Genomic DNA, 6,000 nt, shown 5'->3' on the forward strand with positions numbered 1-6,000 from the left:
AAAGGGACAGCGGTATTTAAAAAGACACATTTTATAAAACAGTGGCTACACTCTTTCAGGGTAAACCTTGCTGTTAATATTACATACATAGCACATGTGCTTTCGTTACAAGGTCGCATTTTGCCTCCCCCCACCGCGTGGCTACCCCCTCAACCCTCCCCCCTCCCCGTGGCTAACAGCAGGGAACATTTCTGTTCAGCCACAGGCAAACAGCCCAGCAGGAACGGGCACCTCTGAGTGTCCCCTGAAGAAAAGCACCCTATTTCAACCAGGTGACCATGGATTATATCTCACTCTCCTGAGGATAACACAGAGAGATAAAGAACGGATGTTGTTTGAACGCCAGCAAACATACACTGCAATGCTTTGTTGTACAATGATTCCCGAGCACGTGTTACTGGCCTGGAGTGGTAAAGTGTCCTACCATGGAGGACGCAATAAGGCTGCCCTCCCCAGAAACCTTTTGCAAAGGCTTTGGGAGTACATCCAGGAGAGCCGCGAATGCCAGGGCAAATTAATCCTTTCACATGCTTGCTTTTAAACCATGTATAGTATTTTAAAAGGTACACTCACCGGAGGTCCCTTCTCCGCCTGCCGGGTCCAGGAGGCAGCCTTGGGTGGGTCCGGGGGGGTACTGGCTCCAGGTCCAGGGTGAGAAACAGTTCCTGGCTGTCGGGAAAACCGGTTTCTCCGCTTGCTTGCTGTGAACTATCTACAACCTCATCATCATCATCATCTTCTTCGTCCCCAAAACCTGCTTCCATGTTGCCTCCATCTCCTTTGAAGGAGTCAAACAACATGGCTGGGGTAGTGGTGTCTGAACCCCCTAAAATGGCATGCAGCTCATCATAGAAGCGGCATGTTTGGGGCTTTGACCCAAAGCGGCCGTTTGCCTCTCTGGTTTTCTGGTAGGCTTGCCTCAGCTCCTTCAGTTTCACGCGGCTCTGCTTCGGGTCCCTGTTATGGCCTCTGTCCTTCATGCCCTGGGAGATTTTGACAAAGGTTTTGGCATTTCAAAAACTGGAACAGAGTTCTGATAGCATGGATTCCTCTCCCCATACAGCGATCAGATCCCGTACCTCCCGTTCAGTCCATGCTGGAGCTCTTTTGTGATTCTGGGACTCCATCATGCTCACCTCTGCTGATGAGCTCTGCATGGTCACCTCTGCTGATGAGCTCTGCATGGTCACCTGCAGCTTGCCACGCTGGCCAAACAGGAAATGAGATTCAAAAGTTCGCGGTTCTTTTCCTGTCTACCCGGCCAGTGCATCTGAGTTGAGAGTGCTGTCCCGAGCGGTCACAATGGAGCACTCTAGGATAGCTCCCGGAGGCCAATACCGTCGAATTGTGTCCACAGTAACCCAAATTCGACCCAGCAAGGCCGATTTAAGCGCTAAGCCACTTGTCAGGGGTGGAATAAGGAAATCGATTTTAAGAGCCCTTTAAGTCGAAAAAAAGGGCTTCATCATGTGGATGGGTGCAGGTTTACATCGATTTAACGCTGCTAAATTCGACCTAAAGTCCTAGTGTAGACCAGGGCTCAGACTGCTCCTTAACGGATGTTTGGGTGGAGAAGGAATTGAGGGCAGCTTGCCACACACTCCTGTATAGCCTTGGTGTCCTCGCAAGGAGGCATAGGGCGCATCCACAGGCTGAATGGACACTGGTTGTTAGTAATGTGGAGTGTTGCTGATGCTGCAGCATTTATACTGCTGTTACTGTTGCTGTTCTTGGAACTCCGATGTCAGCTGCACGAGCAGAGAGTGCAGCATGTTAATTCAGCAGACCTCGAGTCCAAGTTATTCGTAAAAGAAAGACCACGGGCTCAGTTTGGTGGCAAAGGTGCTCAGCCAGGTTTATTGTCAACAAAGCACAGTACTAGCCTGCTGGCTCAATGGTTACAGGTACAACAACATTGGTACAACATTGTATAACAATGGTACCAACTCAGTCAGCACACCAGAATGCTGTCCCCTCAGCAAGTATAAAGATTCCCCTCCTATGACTTCTCCTTTTATACACTGTTACAAACAAGGTTACGTATACACTCCAGATGTTGTTAGTTACCATCCTTATCCTTGTACCTGCTAGTTTGAACAAAGTATTGTCACCCACCAGAGGATGAAAGACTGATATTTTGGCCAAATGGACCTTAATTGAACTAATTGATAACTCTGATTTCTTTAGATCAGTGGTTTTCAAACTGTGGGTCAGGACCCCAAAGTGGGTCATGACCCCATTTTAATGGGGTCACCAAAGGCTGCATTAGCCTTGCTCCACTGCCTGCTCTAACATAGGTGGGGGGTGGGGGGGACTCAGGTTACAGGCTGAAGCCCTTGGGGTTTGGATTTGGCCCCCCGCCAAGAACAGTGGGGCTCTGGCTTTAGCTTTGGCCCTGGCCCCCCTGCCTGGGGCGACAAGGCTCAGGAGGGCTCAGGCTTCGGGTCCCTGTCTTGAGGTGGTGTAGCAATTTTTGTTGTCAGAAGGGGGTCGTGGTGCAATGAAGTTTGAGAACCCCTGCTTTAGATCCAGCAGGTAATCCAGGAAGACTGAAAGTGGCACAAAATCAGGCATGAGGTAGCGATGACAACACCTATGGAAGAGCCCCTTCCATTTCTGCAGGTAACTAGTGTGGGTTGATCTCTTTCTACCATTCAGTAACACCTGTTGTACTTCCAGAAAGCAGGGGGATTCTAACCTTGTGAACCATTGGGGAGCCACCCCCTGAGGCAGAGAACTGCTAGATTGGAATGAAGCACATGACCTGCATCCTGTGACCTGAGATGAGTAATGGTCAGGAGTTTAAATGATGGTTGGTGTGATGCTATGCACCCCTGTATTCACACACCCTATACAGTTCTGTACTAATCTTCGTACAAGGCATGCCTTCTGAGGTGTCACTTGAAAACATAACTTGCTCATCAGTAATATCGTGGTAAAATGCATGTTGCAACATTATGTGTAAAATGATGAACGTAAGCTGAAATCATGACTGAAGTGTGTTTCCCACATAAGTCTGGGCAGTGAATAAACCAGTTTCTCAAAGACAAAGGGCAAGATGATTCCTCAGCCAAGTGTCAACAAAGCTGATGGGCCATCACCTATAAAGTGGCCATTCTTTGGCAAGAAATGTGGTCAGGAACAAAGAGACCTGCACCTTAGCAAACAAACAGCATGCGGTCTCCTTCCTCAGATTTAGTCTGCAGAAGAGAAGAATGAGGGGGGATTTGATAGCTGCTTTCAACTACCTGAAAGGGGGTTCCAAAGAGGATGGCTCTAGACTGTTCTCAATGGTAGCAGATGACAGAACGAGGAGTAATGGTCTCAAGTTGCAATGGGGGAGGTTTAGATTGGATATTAGGAAAAACTTTTTCACTAAGAGGGTGGTGAAACACTGGAATGCGTTACCTAGGGAGGTGGTAGAATCTCCTTCCTTAGAGGTTTTTAAGGTCAGGCTTGACAAAGCCCTGGCTGGGATGATTTAACTGGGAATTGGTCCTGCTTCGAGCAGGGGGTTGGACTAGATGACCTTCTGGGGTCCCTTCCAACCCTGATATTCTATGATTCTATGATTCTATGATTCCTCCACCAGACCCCAATCTCTTGGTTCTCAGCTGGAAATGCTTTTCAAAGGGAGACTGAAACTATAAAAAGGAGGGACAAATACCCCAAGAGACCTTCCACCTGCTCATCTTATTCTCTGCAACTGAAAAGACAAAAGAAACAGCCATTGGCCTCTGGGGCAGGGGTCCTGACCTGAAAGTTTGGTCAGTGATGCTCTTGGAAGCATGTGGTGAGAAACTTTGCTTTGAATCTAACATAGTTTGTTATGCTAGGCAATAGAAAGTTTTTTACCTTTATTTTTCTTGTAACCATTTCTGACTTTTATGCCTCATTACTTGTACTCACTTAAAAGCTGTCACTCTGTAGTTAATAAACTTGACCTATTTTACTGTTTTATTTAATCCAGTGTGTTTAAGTTAAAGTGTCTGGGTAACTCCATTTAAGGTGGTAAGCTGGTGTATATTATTCCCTTAAAGGAATAACAGATGTTATATACTTGTACTGTCCAGGAGAGGGTTGGGCAATACAGGACATACATTTCTGGGGAAAATCTGGGGCTGGGAGTGTGAGGGGTCACCCTGCAGTGTAAGCCAGGCTGGTGAGAGCCAGAGTGTAACCCAAGTGTGGCTGGCAGGCTGCGGTTACACACAAACACTCGGGGTGTGGCTTGCATACTGGAAGGCTGTTTGTGAGCAGCCCAGGAGGGAGCTACTTCAGAAAGGCATTGTAAGGCACCCAAGGTTTCAGGGCAAGGTTGCAGAGACACAGCCTCCCAACTAGTCTTGATTGCACACCAATATGTCATAAGTGGACACACAGGTGAAGCTGGTAAGGGTATAAAGCTAGTCTTGGTCCGGTTGGCTCTATCCCATCTGATCTTGTTCATCACCTTTAGTATCAGCTGTGTTGGAAGGAACGCATAGAACAGACCCCTCCTCCAAGATAGAAGAAAGGCATCTCCCAGGAGCGGTGGCCCAGGCCCTCTCTTGAGCAGAAAAGAGGCACTTCCTGTTCCTGGAGGTTGCACAGAGATCCACCACTGGCAGTCCCCTCCCTGGAATATGCTATGGAGAACTTGGGTATCTAGCTCTCATTCGTGAAAGGGAAAGGGATTAACTCTGTGAGACGTGTCTGCTGAGGACATCATCTGTGATGTTCTGAACACCTGGGAGTAGACTGCTGAAATTTGGATCTGATGAGCTATGCACAAATTCCATAGCTTCATGGCTATGGCACACAAAAAGGGAGATCTTGCTCCTCCCTGCTTGTTGATATAAAACATGCAGGATACATTGTCTGTCATGACCCTGGTTGATCTGCCTCCGATGAGTGGTAAGAAATGAAGGCAAGCGTTCTTGACAGCCCTGATCTCCAACAATTTTGTGTGGAGATTGGTTTCTTGAGCTGTCCATCTGCCCTGGGTCCTGGCATTGGGGAGGGCTCACCACCCCAATAGTGAAGCATCTGTTGTTAACATCACCGATGGAGCTGGGTGACAGGAAGGAACACCTGCACAGATGTTAGGCAGAGCCTTCAACCAATTTAAGGAGTTCCTTACTTGTAGAGGAACCGTCACCTGTCTGCCCAAGGTGTCTCTGACCAGAGAATAGGTCATTCTGAGCCAACTCTGGAAGCAGCGGATTCATAGCTTTGCGTGATCAGTCACAAGGCTTCAAGCTGCCACATGCCCCAGGAGCTGAAGACAGTTTCTTATTATGGTCCGAGGACTTCCCTGAATTGCCCGTACCAGCCTGGACAATGGTATGAATCTGTCTGAGAGAAGGTAGGCTCTGGCTGTCATCAATTCCAAATGTGCCCCTATAAATTAAATCTTCTGTACAGGGGTTCATGTGGACTTTTTTTACATTTAGTTGCAGACCCAACTTCTGGAACAGAGCAAGGGCCGTCTGGGGGAAGATAGCACTGCTTCGTAAGAACAGCCCTTGAGTAGCCAGTCACTGAAGGAAGACTAGGATCTCATCTTGTCACAGGTAAGCAGCCACTACTGCCAGGACCTTTGAGAACAAGTAAGGGATTGGTCGTGACATGGTAGCTGAGGCCATGGTTGCTGCCACCAATGGTGCCGTTGGTGGGCATACCAAAGTCAACACCAGTGATGCCTGGTGCCATTGCCGGCTCAATGATGAAGGTGCCAAATGCATAGATACTGACAGCTGAGCACAAGGCATAGGTACTGATAGCTGGGCAGAATGCAAAGGTACCGACAGCAGGGCCAAACTTGACAGTGCCCATCCTGAGTGTCTATGTTTGCCCTCCTTGCTTGAAGATGGTACCAAGGTCTTATCAGAGCCGTGTCCTTTCCCCTTGGCATCCCAGGACTTCATGGTCCTGCCAGTACAGAGGAGTCCTTTGACTCAACAGTACCCAGCTGAGAAGACAAAGCTTTGGAAACTGTAGATCTCGCTGGGGACCTGG

Source organism: Natator depressus, chromosome 24, assembly GCF_965152275.1.
Source record: "Natator depressus isolate rNatDep1 chromosome 24, rNatDep2.hap1, whole genome shotgun sequence".
In the NCBI taxonomy this organism is placed as follows: domain Eukaryota; kingdom Metazoa; phylum Chordata; order Testudines; family Cheloniidae; genus Natator; species Natator depressus.